Source organism: Pavona decussata, unplaced genomic scaffold, assembly GCF_977016875.1.
Source record: "Pavona decussata unplaced genomic scaffold, jaPavDecu1.1 SCAFFOLD_156, whole genome shotgun sequence".
NCBI classification, from domain to species: Eukaryota; Metazoa; Cnidaria; class Anthozoa; order Scleractinia; family Agariciidae; genus Pavona; species Pavona decussata.
In genome coordinates, this window is record NW_028145568.1 from 6,530,001 (window position 1) to 6,550,327 (window position 20,327).

The 20,327-nt window shown below is 39.4% G+C and overlaps 2 pseudogenes; both read left to right on the forward strand.

The window, feature by feature from the left end:
• The first annotated feature begins 162 nt into the window (after positions 1-162).
• Positions 163-9,619, forward strand: LOC146465568 (uncharacterized; annotated as a pseudogene).
• A 7,638-nt stretch (positions 9,620-17,257) lies between these two features.
• LOC146465569 (uncharacterized) lies at positions 17,258-19,258 on the forward strand (annotated as a pseudogene).
• The last annotated feature ends 1,069 nt before the right edge of the window (positions 19,259-20,327 follow it).

Below are 20,327 nucleotides of genomic sequence, written 5' to 3' on the forward strand. Positions count from 1 at the left end.
GAAAACCAAAGCTCCACGCCGGCTGATAAGCGTCCAACAGATAAGAGCGACTCTTCAGAAGGGGAGGAGGTTTTCGAAGCTTCGAATACGGCGGAAGATATAGGTGCGGACATTTAGCAAATTCTTACCAAACTACAGAAGTTGGACAGCTTCGAAGCCTTAATGAATAAGACTCTAAAAAAACTGGAGGCAGTTGAGTTACAAGTAAACCATCTTACGATCAGAGTGGAGTCTGTAGAATGTAAAAGTAAAGCCGTCAATGAAACTATCGGTGAACTAAAGGCAAGCGTCGATTTCACTTCAAAGGCTTATGACACCTTACTGTCAACTCAAGCTCGGGATAACGACTCCACTAAAGAAATAACTTGGCTTAATAAGCAGCTTCCATATATAGAAGTCTATTCAGGAGGAGAGAATTTACTTTTCGAGGGTATTCCTGAAACCTTAGCAACTGAAAGTGAAGCAGACCATGAAGACAGAGAGTCCGTCCTGCGCTCCTCTTTAAGCTCCACCTTAATAGTTGAAGATTCTGATGCGACAGAGTTTCAACGTGTTCACCGCTTAGGCAGTAAAAGAACCACGAATCCAAGAGTTATCATTGCCCGCTTTTTGCGCTACAATGACAGACAAATGATTACATGGCATGTGAGAAGTTTAAGAGACCACACTGTTCACATTTATCGAGATTACCCAAAATCCATTCAGGAATCCAGAAAGAGGCAATTAGCGAAGTTAAAAGCGGCTAAGGAAGCAGGTAAAACAGCATTCTTTAGTCAAAGTAAGCCTGATCTACTTTATGTAGAAGGCCAGCTTTTACCCGGATAAGGTTTTACATTAGAAAAAAACTGAAGGCTTTCTTTTGTTTTTTTTTTTGTTCGTTTGAAGTGAGATTGCCATGAGATGATGAACATTAAATTATGTACTGTAATAATATTTCAGTCTATATTTCTCTCGCCTTTCAACAGAGCATGTAAACGTTGTACTCTTAATTGCAATATTTTTCGTTTTTACACGTCTTTTCACTTTATTTAAATTTAAAAACTTCAAGCTTCAGAGATATCAAGTACAACAAATCTCGGGATAGCGGAGCTCCAAAAAGGACAGGGAATGGCTATTATTGTCCATCTTTTGTGCTTTACGAAGTGGATATTGTTTGTTGTGTTTCATGTTTTTGTTGTTAGCCATGTTTTTACAACTAAAAAGCACGTGAGCTTTATACTTCAAAACGTTAATATATGTGTTCAACTGATATTAATAATTCGTGTTTGCTCTTTCTGCCTCCCAAAATTTAGAACTAGCTCTTCGCTGGAAATTCTGATTTCATGTGATGTCAAAATAAAACAAAAGTTAAACCGCATAAGTGCATTTAGACTAATATTTAGGCAATCAATGCAAGGAAACAGTGGTATGTTTCAGTAATATTTCAATATAATTCTATATCATCGTCAGACTAGGTGACAATGCGGTAGCTAAAGTTTAAATACTAAAAGGGTGGTAAATTAGCATCAATAGGCACGTGAGAATGAAATAAGTACAAAACAAAAAGAGAAAAACTGTCATGAGAATAAGCAGAGTTCTCTGCTGGCCTTCAAGCCATTGTTCAAGGATGGCGATGAACGTTTTATATGATAGGCTTCTTTGTATAGAAGGAGGTTCCAATTGTCGTCACTGTCAATTTTCTTTGTGTTGCTACGCACGGTTTCGGTGTCTTTCAACACAAAGATAATTGACAGTGACGACAATAGGAACCTCCTTCTTATGCTCTTTTAATTAGTAAAAAAGCGCTCTTCCCGTGTAATGGGGAAAAGTTGTAATGCAAATTTGATCTTTCTGATAACGACTTGAAACAAGCTTTTTCTCTGCCCCACTCTATCGCTTTTGAACCCTTTGTAAAGGCATTTCAGTATAAAGTTTTGAATTCTATGCTTTATACACATTATAAATAATAATAACACAAGATAGGTTACATCTAAGACAAATCTTGCTCATTTTGTAAACTTGAACCTGAAACAATGCAGCATTTTCTCTTTTACTGCGCTCATGCTCGAATTTTTTGGGATGAATTTGAATCTTATTATTTTGGCAGAACAAATCAGCCAGTGCGCATATCTCTGAAAGACATCCATATCAGAATTCTAAGTTCAGAGTGCCCTTTACTTAACTATTTATTACTTATTGGAAAGTTGTACTTATGGGATTGCCACAGGAGCAACAAACTTCCAGATATAGCTGGACTTAAAGTGAAAGTTTATATTAAATATCAGATGGAAAAATATGTATGCACAAAGAATAACAAATTGGCAAAATCTGAATGGAAATGGAAAAGATAAGGAATTTGTAATTTTTCTGTACTTGGTCTCTTAGTTCACTGTATCATTGTATTAGCAACATTAGCAATGTGCATTTTCTTTTTTTTTTTTCTTTTTTTTTTACTGTCATATAAAGCCTGCGTACCTACAGTTTGTATACGGGCGTATATGTATGTGTGTGTGTATGTGCGTGTGATGTATTAGTATTTTAAGTAGTGTAAGCATTGTAATTATTATTAGTGTGAGCATTGTAAGTATGGTATTGTAGGTATAGCTAGTATTGTTAGTAGTGCAAGTATAGTGAATATTTTTAGTAGAATTTAGTATTATTAGTAGTGTTTAGTACTGTAAACATTTAATATATGTCTGTAAGGCAAATAAATAAATAAATAAATAAATAAATAAATAAAATATTTTAAAAGGTTTTCTTTTCTGTACTTAAGCACGATAGAGAGTGGCCATATCGCATGTTTTGAGAGGTAGAAAACAATTGCAACATCCATAGTATCCTACCAAATGGCCCTGAGAAACCTCAAGATATGAAAACTATCCCGTTATGCAAGAAATGTCTTCATTGCAAGTACGATTTGTGCACAAGCAGAGCATACGTTGAAAACTGGGAACAAATTCAACTCAAATCTGAAAGAGTTGTGCGACGCACAACACATACCGAAATGAAGGAGAAATGTGAGAGAATGGTTGACTAGGTTTCTACAAACTCCACCGTAGCAATTGCTTTAGGGGATGTTGACAAGGATTATTAGCTGTTAAAGGTTTCAGGAAATGGTGCTGAAGTTGTTTCAAAGTCAACTAGAGATGATTGGGGAGCAAAGTATAAAGCTGGCCTAGAAGTTTTGAGAAGACATTTTTATGTCAAAGAGGTGTGGACAGCATGTTTACCAACTTGCTACCGACAAAGTAGTTGTAGTTTATACTGCCACTGCCAGATTTACTTGTTCAGTCTTGGAGAGAATTCAAACAGCGCAAGGCAAGGAGTTGTTTTCTCTACCATAGCACCAGCACTTAGACATTTTGGAGGCACTAAATGGATTTACGTCCATTTGTCTCTTTTAAACAGAGTGCCACACTACATGGCCGACCATTTGGAATACATCAATGGGAAAACATGAGCATCCGTAACTTACAATACAGACCTCAAACTCGGTTAGTAAGAGGTACTTATCTTGCAACATGAACTCCCTCAGCATCTACAATGAAATGACTGCCAGCCTGACCAGGTTCCTTTTACAGCGTGGTTCCATGTTTAAAGGTAAAGCTGCCACAATCAATTCAAATCAAGAGTGATTTGATCTTCTTGCATTATTTGAATCACTATCAATCTCTTGATAATGGCATCGTGACGACGTCAAAACATCGGGATTCTGTAAGTTTATACTTAATATTCACAATCAGTTTAATATCATTTATGTAGAACTGAACACTTTGACTACTAAATTTGCGACATGCTTCTCAGGGGCAAGAAAGGTGGGACAGAAACCCCCCGAAACCCTCACAGAGTACAGAGGGCTCATCTCTCCATCTCTTTTCTCCTATGAGATAAACAACAAGTAGTAGTAGTAGTAGTAGTAGCAGTAGCAGTAGCAGTAGCAGTAGCAGTAGCAGTAGCAGTAGCAGTAGCAGTAGCAGTAGCAGTAGCAGTAGCAGTAGCAGTAGCAGTAGCAGTAGCAGTAGCAGTAGCAGTAGCAGTAGCAGTAGCAGTAGCAGTAGTAGTAGTAGTAGTAGTAGTAGTAGTAGTAGTAGTAGTAGTAAGTAGTGGTAGTGGTAGTGGTAGTGGTAGTGGTAGTGGTAGTGGTAGTGGTAGTGGTAGTGGTAGTGGTAGTGGTAGTGGTAGTAGTAGTAGTAGTAGTAGTAGTAGTTGATAATTTTGTTTACTTATTTATTTAATCAAGCAGGCTCTTTAAAGTCTAAGAACCACAAAGTGTTTTTTGAAGACCCCAAAACACATACTTCAGGGACCTCGGTAGGAAGCTCGGTAGGAAGCTGTTGGAATCCCCAGTTTTCAAAGTGAGTGAAAACCGCCAAAAAGTGTTCTTTACATGGGGGGTGGTTTCTTTCCCAATCACTGCACTCACAATTTGGCATTGTGTTGTTGTCGCCAAAAGACAGCTTGTACCATGTTTCCTGGTAATGTGGATCCTGGCTTTTGACCTTGAATAATCCTTTCTCAACATCTTCTGCATGAATGCACTGAGCTTGCACTTCAGAAGCTGAGAACAGCCTTTGTGAACAGTGATCAACGAGTGACGAAGGAGGATCATGAAGATATTGTGGTAGTTGGCCACTGTATCTACAGCACTGACTAAAACATCTGCAGTCCTAGTCAAGTTTAATTGTGACACTTCACAACCAAGCTGAAAATATCCCTCTCCTGCTTCCCTGCCCCCTCTCAATGTTGTTTTCGGAATTTTCTAGCCAATCTTGTGAGCTAACATTGAGAGGGCAGGGCAAGGTCTGTCCCATCTAATGTGACTATGAGCAAGGACATATTTTATGTTCTGTTTGCGTGTATCCTTCAAATAATTCATATTTTTAAAAAAAACTTACTTTTCTCATTTTCCTCACCAATTTAGTAAGTGAGAGAAATTCTTGACTTGACTACATGAACAATGTTAGACATACCTGGGAAGAGATCCTCCACTGCTGCAATCTCTCCCTCTGCCGACCATAAAAATGTTTTGTTTTCCAGTCAGGGTTCCAATTCTTGATAACAGACAGAGCTTCTTTTATCGTATCTGTGGTTTCTGACTGTGTAAAAAAGGAGGCTTCAACTTTGTATTCCATATTCGTTTTTACAATCAGTACGTAGTGGCAGTAAATATTTGGTGGTCCTGTACGTCGCATCCAGAAGACACAGCTCGTTCCCATACATATTGAGTAGGTGTCACTGCCATTTTGATTGGTGCACGAATAAGAGGCTTCTATTCGATGTGCTGTCACCAACTCTCACTTCCTCAAGGTTGCCTTCCTCTACAGAATCTCCCTCAGCCCCGGCATTTCACTTTCAGTAGGAGGATTCACGCTGGAATTCAAAGAAATCGTCCTCGTTACCACCTCGCCATACACTTTTTCTAACAGGTTTGCCTGGTCCACCTTAGCTAGACACTGTTTTATCACAGCAATGTAGATATCGTTTTAGATGGTCGTGGGACTCAGGCGGAATTGTTTATTTGACTTTTGTGGTGGCGGTGTCCCAGGAAACAGGCTGTTTTGGACATAGATATTAATATGGCGCTTCATCTCGCACACCATCTGCCACTTAAATGTGGACATTTTCCAAGATTTGTGGATCAATCTTCTGGGATTTTCCAGCTATCTGCAAGTTCAATAGAATAAACAGACTTTTTATCCTTTCTTAGATAAGATATCAGGATATTATGATCCAGTTAATCTAGATCTATAAGTTTATACTACCTGGCCTAAAAAATGATTACAGTGTTCCGATTTTTTCGGTAATTCCCCATTTGGCCTTTCTGCTTTCAATGTCAGCTCTCGCTCGTTCCGGCGTCTTTTTCCTCCTTTTTTTCAGAATTTTCAACAATCTGATACCAACAAACATATAATATAATAGCTAAGTTATATCTAAACTTTGAGGCAGTTATTCTTCCACTCCTACACTATTTTCCGTTGAAGTACCTTGTAACCAGGGAATCATAGTCTTTCCCTTACGTTGATTCTTGGATGGAAATTATTCATATTACCAACAAATGAGAAGAACCAAAGATCCCTAAGAACATGTATTTACAAAATTAAAATTCAATAGCCCTTCTCGCAAGTTCACAAGTAATGAAGCGCCGTCCCTCTTTTGTTTACCCAGAGTTATGTCTCTGCTTGTCCTCTATCTCAACACCCGTGCGAAATTGGAATTCAAACAAAGAGTAAGAGCATTCAGCTTCCTGTAAGAATTCATTGTTAGGATTGGTTGTTGTTTTTCTGCTTATAAAAGCTAACAGTTGAAAAGGAGGCTTTTGCCTAAACGCTAACAGAATTTGATGTACAATTGCTTCCACTGTGCACAGTTGACGATCGTTCAAAATCAACACGGTACACTACTGCATGCCTAGTCATTTATGGTTTGATACGACCCACAACAACTTACTTTCCTCCTCTGCTTGTTCTTGATCGCTTGAGCTATTGAACGATTCAAAATCACAGACATAAGCGAATAATGCTGCTCAATGCGAACATTTTGAAGCGTTTTGTAACCAAAACACAACACTCCCGGGAACAATGTCAAGTAGAGTGACGTCATTATATGGTAAATTAGGTCCCAGTCCCACTACATTTTTTTAAAGGATAAAGCGGGTATTCCCCTCCCAAAAACAATTGTCAATGACGTAACCCGAAATACAATCAAGAACTGTTGAAGAAAAGCAGGATTTCCAAGCGAAGTAACAGAAACAACACACGGCCCATTTGAGTCAGACAAGGAGGTTGAAGAAACAGCAGAAGAATCTGGTCTGTGGGGCAGACTTGTCCAGCAACACCGCTCATTGATGAATGAACCATTCAACCAGTTTGCGAGTCTAGATGAAGACGTTGTAATTGAAAAGCAGTGGAAAAGGATGCGACAAAGGAAAGCTTTAGAGGTAGTTCAGCCGGAAGATTCTCAGGTTAGCCATGAAGACCAGGAATCAGACACTGACAATAACGAATAATCGTAATAAATGCGTGACCTCTTATCCCTGTGGAAGCTGCTGAAGCAGTCAAAGCACTGAGAGACTTTGTGATGTCCTTTGAAGAGCAAGGGGCAAGAGAACGAGATCCCTTTCTATGATGGAGGATGCCTTTTTAAGGTTAGAAGTGAAAAAAAAAGCGGCAAGCCAAAAATGACAAGTACTTTCGGAAATGACGATGAACCGTGAACACTATTGTAAATAAACATGGAACAGTACATTGGATGGCTAACCTTTAGTTTTGAATACGTTAAAGAGTATGTATGTATATACAACATTCTCAGAACTTATATGCACTGCGCATACTGTGGAAGGATGTTATGTTGTGTTTTGGTTGTTGCATTTATGATTCATTTGCCCATTGCAATTAAATATAATACAAACAGTTCAGGTATCAAGTTGCCGCGACTTAGTTATGTTATTGATTGCTCTAAGAAAAATTAATTATTAACCATATCCCGATACAACAATATTTTTGGTCGCTTTTCTGCCAAATCGTTAAATTGGGAGTTCATTTACAACTATATCCCAATTTAACGATATGATTTTGCTGTTCCCTTCCCATAAAATCGAGGTTCCCCTGTAAATCGTGACCATCACCTCTCCTCCTCATCAGATCTATTCATCTGTAGCAAAATTACTTTTCCAAAGAAAATATCATTACTTGATGACTGCCTGACTATACTGAGCATAGTGTGTAACACTTGCACTGGTAATGGTGATATCAAAAATCTTTCTGCGTGTAGAAGTGTGGATAACAAGAATCTACAGGCAAAGGTGAGAAAACAGCGGCCTCATAGGAAAGATGTACAAATGGCAATCTTTGATTTTCAGTATATAAGCAGTGTACTGAAAAAAGAGGATAAAATTTATTGTCAATTTCAAAATTTTTTTTAGTTATTAGTTTCAAGTCAACTTTTTTTGTAGTTTTAAGTAGGCCACCAAAGTGCTTCTCTTCACTTTATAAGGGTATGCTTCTAGTTTCAGGATTTACATTTGTTGTTCATTTTGTTTTATTTTTATCAATACGGATCTGAAAGCCAACCGTTATTTGCAGCAGTTTGTTTCAAGCATTCTCTCACTGCTTCAGGAATTAGACAGCTGCCGTCATGTTCCTTTGAGTCAAGAAACTGCTGACTTCCTCCTTCTCAGACTAACTGGTGCCATTTGGCATAAACATCAATTTTTGCTATCTTGTCAGAGGTCCCCTCAATTTGCAGATAGTGAAACAAGTCGGCTTCACGATCTCCTGGTTGAACTGCACGGTATAGAAAATTTATTCAGGGAGTTCCCTGTGTTCATTCACAGTTCCTACAAGGCCCCCGATCTTACACACTGGTTCAGTTGGACGGCCATCATATGACATCCTCGGGAACAGTTAATGCTTCTTCGGTCATATTATTTCTCATGGACTGCCATTGAAAACATTGTCACTGTTTCAAGATACAGTACATCGGGGTGTTAATGCTCTGGAGATACCAGGGACTTTTGTATCATGTTCTCGAATTTGTGACTCCAACTTGCAGGATGCAGCTTAGCAAGAAGTTAGAAGGATACCCTGCTCTGGAGAATGGTACATTCAAGGGGGCTTAAGACAGCAAAGAATATTTGTTCAACGATGGAGAGGGTGTGATGCGTTAATTACACTGGATCCCATAAGTAGAGCTTGTCGTTGACACAACAAATTCCCAGAAGACCTTACTAAGGGTCACACCCTAATTTCTTGTGGGACATAGAAACTTAAAGTAACGCAGTGTGTGATACATGGTGCAATTGATGGCTACTCACAAGTTATTGTTTCCCTCCAGTGCAACAACAATAACCATGCTTCAACTGTTCTTTCTCTATTCCATAAAGCAATCAATGTGTGGGGATTGCCTTCCGAGTATGTGCCAGTGATGGTGTAGAGAATGTTCAAGTTGATGAGGTGATGGTACACCACAAAGGGGTTGATTGTGGTAGCTTCCTTATAGTGTTCACAACAATGGAATCTAGAGACTGTGCTGCAAAGTCGTGCACTGTATTTAAATAATGTTTTGCAACGTTTTTGTTTTTTGGCATCTGGAACATATTGGCATGTAATCGTACCAATGAAATCAATCTGTTTTCATTGCATTATGTGTACATGCCATGAAGCAATTACCCCTAAGACTGTTTCTACGTTCAAAAACCATGGCATTTCAACCGAACATGACATGAGTCCCCATCATTTATGGATCTCTGGTACTCTTCAGCACCATTTCTGCAGTTTTGCCAAGTACCTTCAAAAGTGTAAGCAAGTCTTGTGGTCCTGATGGCCAAGAGAATAACAGCGAGGACTGAGGGAGGCACAACCTCAAAAACAAGGGGTAAAGAAAACCCTTGACAAAGGGGAAGATGGTGATTATCATAGATGACAACCAATATAACAAAAGTTGACGACCTCGTTGCTGGAAGAGATGGCATTGTGAGAGTTGCCAAGGTGTGAGCCTGAAAGACAACCTCAGAAAGAGCCGTCCAACAACTGTACCCATTAGAGCTGACTAGTGACAGAGGAACTGAGAAGAGTTCAGCAAACTTCAGGATCTAGGACATAAATTCGGAAACAGACTAGACAAGAACCCTAAAGTCAGTTGTGCTTAATATTTTATGGAGCATTCCATCAAAAATATAGCAAATTGAAACGTTAGGTGCGAACATTTCGCAGCATTGTGGTTTCGCTCCTTAGAGCTTAACACGTGGATCCACCTTAAACACTTCCATTCGTCCTTAAGAGTGGCCGTCTGTAATTTTCAACTAATGTGTTTTGGGTGAGATTGCATGACATAAGCACAGAAAGTTGTCAGCCCACCTGTCTGTCCATCGATGATCAAGTAATAAATTTCGCGTTCAGTTTGGCGACGTTTACTGAAGGGGTTGAGAGGAGAGGAACGGGAAAAATAACCGAAGTAAGCACTTTTTGGTCCCCCAAGCACTCCATGCATTAACTCGCTACCCTCCCCTGCGAGACTTCCCCGCTTGTTCATCAACTTCGTTGATATCTCTGTTAGCAGCTGTGCAACACCCGAGGTTAAGGAAAGCTCCACTCAGTAGAATTAGAGAAGAACAACGATTCCCACGATGAAGACGATCAAACAACAAAGCTCTTCACTTGTCCGGTTGACGGATATGTGATATGTAAAACTTTTCCAGCATTACAGCTCTTTAGAGAACCATTTCAGTACGGTAAATGTGAAATTGTCCTCGAAACGGAGAACTTATTCGACAAGGCCAGAATTGCCTACAGAGACAAACCTCTCCGAGGTTCTGATATTCAACCAGCTAGTGGTAAGATCCATGCTTCCAGGCCCTGCTGAAGAGATTCAAACACAAGGCTAAACGTTTCACTGAAAAGTAAGAATGCTACCTTGATGAAAAGTTTCTCATTGGCCAGGAAACCGGCCATAAGCTTCATGCAGCAGCTGTGGCATGTGGCATAAGGTTTGCTAAGGACAAAGGCGGAAATAGAAGGTTACAGTAGATGATTTCCTCACTCCTCAACAAGTCCAATCTTATTTTTGCAGAGCGGCTGCTAAGCTAAAGAACAGCCAAGAAAACACCCCAGAAGACATAATTGCCGCTGAGGGCAGGCGAAGCTGCTTATTCACTAACTAGCCAAACTATTCTTGACCAGTGTCTGTTATCCCATCCAGTCACTTCCAAATCATTTAACCTCTGTAACTTAAACGCGTCCAATAGATTCAAAAAGCTTAGCATCCTCATGCTCCACAAAATGTGCGAATCTTGACTTTGATTTAATAGATGTCAGCCATTTCTCAAGGGCACGTAAGGCACCTTACATCGAATTGCAAAAGTGTCTCGTGCATGAGTGCAACTGTGCACTTCACCAAAAGTGATTGCAAAATCTTTGCATAAGTCTTGTAACAAAACGTTATATAACAGTTAGCATTTGATGTATTTTCACATCTTCCATGCCTTCGAGTTGTACTTTACTTCCTTTCGTGGACATTACGTAGAGAGATGAAGACAACTTGTTGGCGGAATGTAGGAACTGGAACTAGAATATCTCTACTAGGCTGTCATTAGACAACAAAGGCGTTTCAGAACTTTTGTCATGACTCAGACACCCTTCCAAGAAACTTGCTAAATATGCTGCCAGTCTCCTGAAAAAGAAAACAAGCAAGGCGGCGTTGCCAATAAAGTTAGTAAAATCCAGCTGAAGCCGGACTGCACCCAGACTGAAAATCGGCAATATATTGACGCAGGTTAGGGGAAACATAGAATGTTCAGTTTCTGCAGTAGGCGCTTGATTGCTTTCTTCTTTACCTAAGTAGTCTGCATCTGATATTCTCTCATTTGATATCACTTCGCATGAAAAAGCGTTTTCTCTAAAACTGATATCAGATAATCATTTGCGCGGCTCGGCACTCGCGTCTTGCCGACCAGAGTGATCTGAGGACGACAATGTGTATGTAACACAATCTTTTTTGCCTTGCCAACTGCTGGATTAAGAGATCTCTCGCTACTTCATGCGCCACAGAAAAGATACTTTTATTGTTGGAAAGGGAACATTAGCTTGACGACCTCAGTTGTTGTAAGGATCTCGAGAGTCGTTGGATCTTTCGAATACCGTAAAACATTCAGTTTTTCCGTGATGAACGGCGGGAGTTACAGTGAAAGAATGGTCAAAGTTTGCCTTCTTTGTCGAAGACTGTATAAACTTCACCACAAATTCCGCAGAAATATGTTTCCATTCTGCCATCCCACTGAAAGGGAACTGAAAGCATTCCTTTTTCTCCAGGTCAGAGTATCTTCAGCACGTAAGTGGATTTTGTAATGTTTTTCCTTCGTATGTCATAGACTCGTCGTCGTTGAGCTATTTGAAAATTTAGTGTTTGTTTACAAAAGTGCACTTTCTAATTTCAACTGTCAAATTTCGTAGGTATGTTGGCCCCAAAAATTTTATTGCATATATTTGAAGGGAAGATGTTCCTCTTTAACTGGGGTGTACTTTTATGAAGTCTAGTAATGTACCATTGGCGATATTTTCATTTGAATTTAGCCGATTTTTGTACCTGCCCAAATGGCTCACAAAAGAGACAAGTTAAAAAATCGATAAAATATTCAGCTTTTTATTAAAATTGGAAACAACCGTCCTGAATTAATCATAAATGTCTTCTGATTTCAAGTTCCGACTTCGCGTTTAGTGTTAGTTACGTTTTATATCCAAACCCAGGTTTTACCGATAAAATGATCCCTGAGTGCCTTCCGAGAGCTGAAAAACTGTAATATTTGTCCTGCAGCTAAAATATTTATTTGATTGACTTGAAAGTTACATGAATGTGAATTACTTATCTGGTCCTTTCTTCTGGGAAAGTTTGAGGAATTTTATTTTTTCTCACCCGAAACACATTAGTTGAAAATTACAGATGGCCACTCTTAAGTGAGCTCGAAAAAGACTGACTAACAGTTGAAAGCCCTGATACACCAGGTACATTAAATGTGCCCACACTACTTTAATGAGGAACATTTTATCTCCCTATAAAAAGCTTGCATATACAACACTGTTCAATTTAATGGCGCGCTTGCCTGTTTTATATCTTGGACCTTACTGGACTTAATCCTGCTTTCCTTTTAAATCGTATAATGGCAATTTACTGAAACGCTTCCACAGACCTCAAAATGTTGAACTCCAAATTGTGTCAGTTAGCTGTTGCACTTACACATTCCTTACAGATTCTTAAATTAAAATTGATCATATCCGGAGCACTCTCTCTCACGATAGGTTCCTCTTTCAAAGGTAGCATTCAACGCATGCTGGCAACCTCTTCAACAAGCATGCGACCTCCCTGTTGATTGACAAGCCCATATATTTCCTGCAAAATGCTTTCTATCTCTTCTTCATTTCGTCAAGATCCCCACTTTCTGTCTCCCTCGTCATCACTCCGCTCGGCATTTTCTTTGACACACTCTCAGCTGCTCTGGACAGAAAATAATGCGCTGCGCACCACACTCTTCTTTCGCCACAATTTCTGCATACAACGCATCTATTACAGAGTCTAAGTTGCCTTCTTCTCCTTCTTCCTCGCTGTTAGAATACCCAAGGAAAGGAAGCCATATTTCCAAGTGCTTTCACCCACACACCATTTTTATTTATGCTAATTTTTATTGTTATTGTACATTGAATGATGCATTGTACATTGATCTGCCCAAACAGAAAAGAAAAACAAGCATGGAGAGCAGAAAAATAGAGCTTGATTTGGAGAAAGAAGAATTCAAGTTGACACGGAAAACGTGCTACCTAAATAATTTGTGAAGAATGACATATACTGTGGCCGCAAGTTTCATGTGTAATCTGGAGGACAAAGAGTTTTGACAAGAGCATAATTTGCGACAGAAAAAATCTGCTGGCTGGTGTCAGAGAACAAGATGTGCAGTGCGTGATAACTGTTTTGCCTTATTTTACTTTGAAGAAGGGGGTGAAAGCATGTGTGGGAGTAGACGTACTCTTGCATAAAGCAGTTTTTAGACAAGGGCTAGATTATGGCGGAAACTGCATTACTGCCTTCATAGACGACATGGAAGTACTAGTGAAAACAAGCAGAGACAATCTGAAGGTGAACAATATGCTGTTGAGTTATCCAGACAGGCCCCATCACTGACGTGAAACCACACAATTAAAAAAACATGAAGTCTACAAAGTTCTAATATGCAAGGCAACATTATTTCGATATCGCATGCTACACAAACACACCTAAGCCTTCCTATCACAAGGCAAGGAAAGAAAAACATAGCATAAACATATCAACGTGAAAACCCTCAGGTTTAAAAGCCTAAAATGGGAAATATACACAAATAATGTCTTGAAAAGAAACACAGCCAAGCTTCAATAACAAACGGATCCAAAATGCTTCCATATGACTAGTTACTTTCTATAACTACGGGCCAATGAGAATACGTTATTTTCGATCCCTACACTCACCCGTTAACATATATAAAGGTCATCCGTCTATAATTCAACAGGAACGGCACTGAGAATTTTCTCTACAATCCTACCACATATTACTGTTGTCAGTAAATAGCAACTGAAGAGATTCACACAGAATCGAAACCGCCGGTCTTGCTGGAGACCACACAGTCCATTATCAAACACATTGATAATGTTAACAGACAACAAAGAACTACAACCATACCTCACGTCCTCGGCGATAGAGGAAGACTCAGATACAGATCTTTTGGAAACGCCAAAACACTAGAAGGTATACCTGATAAAGACGAACTGGACATCCAGTACAGCAGCAAATTTGACATAGAGGACTCCAAATCAAGCTCTCCAGCATCACAGCTTGAACCCAGACACAAGAAACACTACCAATACATGAAAGAGAACAGCCAACCCAAAGAATCTGCAAAAAACAGACGACCAAACAGAAAAAGAAAACACATAGACACAGTCTCCTTGGAGACTAATATCACAAAGTCAAAAGATTCCATCAGGAAACTAGAAAAACATATGAAGGACAAGACGTGTCCTAAATCTTTCCAATACTCGGCAAGGGCTAATATCCCGCCGGTTGACACATTTGTGAAAGATATAAGGTGAATCAAAGAAGAAGCAGAACAACGCTTCGTCAGCGCCCTCCTACAGTACCACAAAAGACGCCTAAACAGCCAAGAGAACAAATTTAAAAAGGCTAAGCTCTCAAAAAATACTAGCACAAATGCTAGCAATGATGTAAATAGAACAGTCGCACTCGGCGAACACAGTAAACATTGTAAACCACGATGTAGATAAGGTAGATAAACTGCAGCAAGAATTCAACGAGTTCAAAGAAATATTGTACACACGTGTTGCAGAATTCTGCAAACAATAAAAATGTTGAAAAGTATAATATTCTTATCTCTGAAAACCTAACCACCACAACAGTAGTTGAAAATAAAAAAAGGGCACAAAAGAAGTTACAAGCGCAAAGAAAGCAGAAAAAAATTGGCAAAAAAACGGATTGAGACACAAAGAGAAAACAACGAGAAATTCATAAAGAATTTTTCAAACCAACAACTTAGCGACAGCCAAGTCAGCGTTATTTCTAAAGGCCTCAAATTTGTCCCGACACAGGTGACAGATGAGAATAACATTAGACGCCAACTCTTGTTAGACTTCGAACATTTTGCAAGACGTATGCGCCTGAAATACATATTTCACAAAGAAATAAAGAACCGCATCGACTCCACGTCAAATCAGACTGGAAGCCACCGGTTCAAAAATCAGTTGCCCTAGAAAGCCACTTGGAAAGCGTGAAAATCCAATTGGCAGAGATTAAACCAATCAAACCTAAAAATAACCTGTCACAAAACCAATATAAAGCTCTCACAGAGCTGAAAAAGAACGCTAACATCGTTCTAAAAAAAGCAGACAAAGGCACAACAACTGTCATCATGAATAAATGTGATAAAATACAAGAAGCTCAAATTCAACTCGACAACAGAGAACATTATAAAACTCTCCAAAATCCCATGACGGTGAAAACATTACAAAGAGTTCACGAGCTTGTCGCACAATAGCATCAAAATAACTTCATTGATAACATGACAAAGAAATGGTTTTCTCAAACGCAAGATCTGCCAAGAATACCAATATTTTACATCCTTACTTACTAAGATCCACAAACCAAATCCAGTCGGAAGAGCGATAATTTCGGGCTGCGAAGGCCCTACAGAAAGATTATCATCTTTTGTGGACAAATTACTTCAGCCCATCGCACAAAAACAGAAATCCTATCTAAAAGATACAGCGGATTTCGTAAACTTCATAGAAAAGACAAAGGTCTCTAAGGATATTATCTTAGTATCAATGGATGTAACAAGCTTGTACACAAATATACCACAGGAGGAGGGAATTACAACAGTATGCAAAGCATACAAGGCATTCCACAACAATAAACCTCCTATACCGTCACACTACCTCAAAGAAATGCTTAAACTTATCCTTCAGGAAAATTCATTCCAATTTGTTGGAAAAAATTACCTTCAGACCCATGGAACTGCAATGGGTACAAAAATGGCCGTTGCATTTGCAAACATCTTTATGGCCAATATTGAAACAAAAATGATAAGTCAAAGCAAAACAAAACCAATTGAATGGAAACGTTTTATTGGTGACATTTTCTCACTGTGGGATAGTGACAAAAAGGAAATTAACCTGTTCATTGAACAAGCTCACAAATTCCATCCTACTATTAAATTTATGGCCGAAATTTCAGAGAACACTGTGTGGACTCTGGGGTATGCCATTCCTTATCATACAAAGCAGCTGGTTGAGGAACTTGGCTTTGGACATGGCCTTAATTCTATGCAGGGCCAGGAAGATAAACATGTCAAATTAGCAAAGTATGTTGAGAACACCTGCAATGTGAGGAAAAGTATGAGGTGGTGGATAGTGTTCCGTCATGAGTTTGTCTGTCTGTTGTGGCTAAGAGAGATGGATCCCTTCAGTGTTTCCTACCGGCAAGTGAAGAAGAATGCTTGTGACTCCTATATTCCAAAGAGGGTGAGGGATGGTGATAATAGGTTTTGCTTGTGTGGTCTTTCAAAACCTAGTACAGACGACAGCGGTTGCACAATCTGCACAAGCAGTGTGATGAACATGGTCAAACAGTGTTGCTGCTGCTGCTGCTGGAAAGGTGACCCCTGAACTCAAATCGTTTCTTTCATAATTCAGATGTCAGCTAATAACATTAGTGCTGAGATACTCTCAAGAGTGATCAAAATCCAATTTCTCATTGTATATACCATTTAAGCAATTCACTTTAATACAAGCAGACATTTTTTGTGACTATAATTCAGAATTTTAATATTTTGATTATCAAGCACAAAATTCTCTGAAGAAAAGGAGAATATACATTTTAAACATCAGACAGAGATTTACTAAGCACAATTATGTATTGTAACTCATCGGTGTATTTAATAACAGCTTTGAAGCAACCGGCCATTATATAGTACAAAGAGTTATGACACATGTATGCATATAGGGTTAAATACTCAACATCACAGCCCTTTAAAACTGTGAGACTTAACCATCTTCACCTGATTGCAATTGCCAGTTTTAATATCCACCACCGAATTTTCAATTTATAGCCCTATTTTTTTGTACTGAGAAACATTTGGTAGTTACAATAACTGTTGTTTGCAATTATATGGTTATATATAATTATAATACAGATATCATAATTTTGTCAAAATAGAGGTTATATTTTCAATAATTTAATCGTACTATTAAATAAGGATATTTAAAAATGTATAATACCTCTATTTTAAAAAAGTAAGATATTGTAAAAAACACCATGCAATATAAATCAATATGACAATAGTTATTAGTAAAAAAAGGTCAATATAAATTGATCTGCAGTGTAAATTCAAAACTGTATGTTTCATTAATTAATGTAAGTCAGAATGCACAATAAACAGCTGGAACAACCTGATGTCGCATGCACAATTATCCTCTGTTTAACAAAAGTCGAAGTTTCTGTTGTCTGGTGGCCATAGTTTGTTTGTGCCATTACATCTTTAGACAGGCAACTAAACACCTCTTATGGCATATCCATGGTGAATTCCCCCAGCCACGGACTCACTTATTTTGGTCGCGTATACAAGCGGCGAATAATCTTCGTATGTCCCTTTCTTATAGCCCTTGCCACAACTCCTCGAGCGGGCAGTAACCTTTGCACATTAGCAAAGGTAGATAGGCTACTAAATTTCTCCTCTAGGACTTCCACAGCAACTTCAAGTTCAGAACAGAAGTGATTCACTTTTTTAATACCATCCCGGCTTGAAGTCTGGCCCAAGCAGTCAGATTTGGCGCATTGTAAAGGTCTTCGAAGCGATCCGGGAAAGTCCACATTGGCGGCCATCTTGGATTTTCTAGTGACAAATTCCAATTTAGCCGCCATCTTAAATTTTTCCTATGATTGCCCCCAGGCTTCCGATGACCCATTTGAGGGGTGGTCTGGCCCCGCCGTGGAACATGCCTCCTCCCATGAATGAAAACGCCGATAGGGATATCATTGAAGCTGTGAAGAAAGCTGCTCAGACTGTTTGCCAGCAAAGTATGACAGCAGCTGTTGATGATGCCAAGAGGTTCTATGAACCAGAGGAGGATGGTGTGTTTCACATTGGAATTTCAGGCGATGGCACCTGGAGAAGGGGCTGCTCATCCTTGTATGGGATAGTCACTGCGATATCCACAGTTACTGGTAAAGTAATTGACATTGAAATAATGTCAAAAGACTGCAAGGAGTCCACAGTGTGGACGAACAAGGAAGGCACTCAGGAATTTGAAGATTGGTGGAAAGGTCACCAACATCTTTGCCAGGCTAATCACCTTGGTTCATCTGGATCAATGAATGCCACTGACCTTCTTGCCATATTTCAGTGGTCAGTTGAAAGTAGGGACAGCAAAGCCCACAAGCTCATTGTAGATGAAGCTGTTTATGGTGAAAGCGAGGTCACCAAGCTGGAGTGCATCGGGCATGTTCAGAAACGTCTGAGGTCACGCCTTCGCTCGCTAAAAATGAGAATGGGTCCGGCACGACTCGAAGATAGAAAACCTGTCAGCGGTATTGGAAGGCTGACAAACAAAATAGATCAGCTACAGGTGTATTATGGCAAGGCTATCAGAAACAACACCCATGACATCCAATCTATGGAGAATGCTGTCATGGCCATATGGCACCATACTAGATCAAGCTATGAAAACCCAGACCATGACTTGTGTCCCCCTGGAGAAAACTTGTGGCGTGGGTTTCAGAAGGAACTTGGCAAAGGGAACAACAGATTACAGGCACACACATCCACTGCTTTCTACTGGATCCAATGCAGTTCATTCAAATATTGAAGCCCTCAGTGACGAAAATGGCGCTGTCCCCATGGTGGCACACAAAGCCAAAATGAGGCAATAAATGCCCTCATTTTGGCAACACGCTACAAAGGAGACCCACCCTGGCTTACCCACAGTTGAACTTGCTGCTTATCTTGCGGTGTCTCATTTCAATGATGGGTCAGACTCTATCACACTTGTCCTTAAAGAGCTAGGAATTACTCCAAGACTCCACTGTAGTGAAGCTTGCAAAAAGCTGGACTATAATAGATTGCATCATGCCCGCAGAAAGAGCTCTGATCAGTCCAAGGAGAGGAGAAAACATCAGAAACTGGAACAAAGGCTACAGTGACCATTTGGACGCCATTGAAGGACCTCAGTACGAGGCTAGGACTGAACTGTAAACTTTGCTCATAATTAACTTTAAATGCTATTTTCTCAGATTCCATGTTTTAGACATGTTCAGCCACTGTAAACACTATCTCAAAACCCATTTAAGATAACAATGAAATTTTCACAATTTTGTTAGATAGAAATTGATCTGTGAAATGACCTACTTTAAAATGGTTTGTGACACCCTATCATGACTTATTAACATTTTTTCAATGACGATATTTCACATTTTGAGTGTTCTAGGTGAAGGCCTCATTCCTGATCAAAACACAATTTCCTTATAATAGTATGTCATTGCATAGCACTGACAACATAAACAACGTTTGCTAACTTTCAACTCTCCAGCATAAAGCAGAGTAGAGATATTGTGTTCAACAAAACACCCACTTCAAGACCCTCGGAAATGGGTGTGGCTCCTCAGGAATGTGAGAGATGCAACCCAAATGTATGGTAAATGAAAATCATTGAGCTCTTACAGTGATATAGTTGAATTTACTTGATGTTATAAAAGTGTTGAGAATTACATGGTCAAAATGACCATTTTTAGACTATTGAGCCGCAATTTTTGCAACCTGGGAGTAGAGTTAAATCCAGCACAATCGAAGACTGCATCACTGTATGTCCATTCACACCTTAAAACAGCTTGCACAAAATTTACATAGCAGGAGGAACCGTAAAAACTTCCCTGCAAAATAGCTGAGTTACAAGTATAAAATTCTGTTCAGCATCTGCATCATCAAAGGACAACTTGAAATGCTGCGCTTTTTCCACTTGACTCTGCATCCACAGTTCGTCCTGCAGGTAGTTCAACTGGGGGTGAATAATAAACTCTGCAGGTAATTTCTAGCCTTCTACTCACTGCCTTCTATCCGACTGTCGAGAACAAAGGACAAGTCAGATGCCAACATAGACTAAGCTTTAAGACAACAAATTGCGACTTAACCTGCAGAAGGAGGACAAGGGGCTATTTGAGTGCAGAGGCTGCATACAAGGAGATTACCCAAGCTATCTATCTGATGCCCTATTCACAGAGAAGTTGATCACACACTCCCACCCTTAAACCTTCCATGGGGGAGTAGG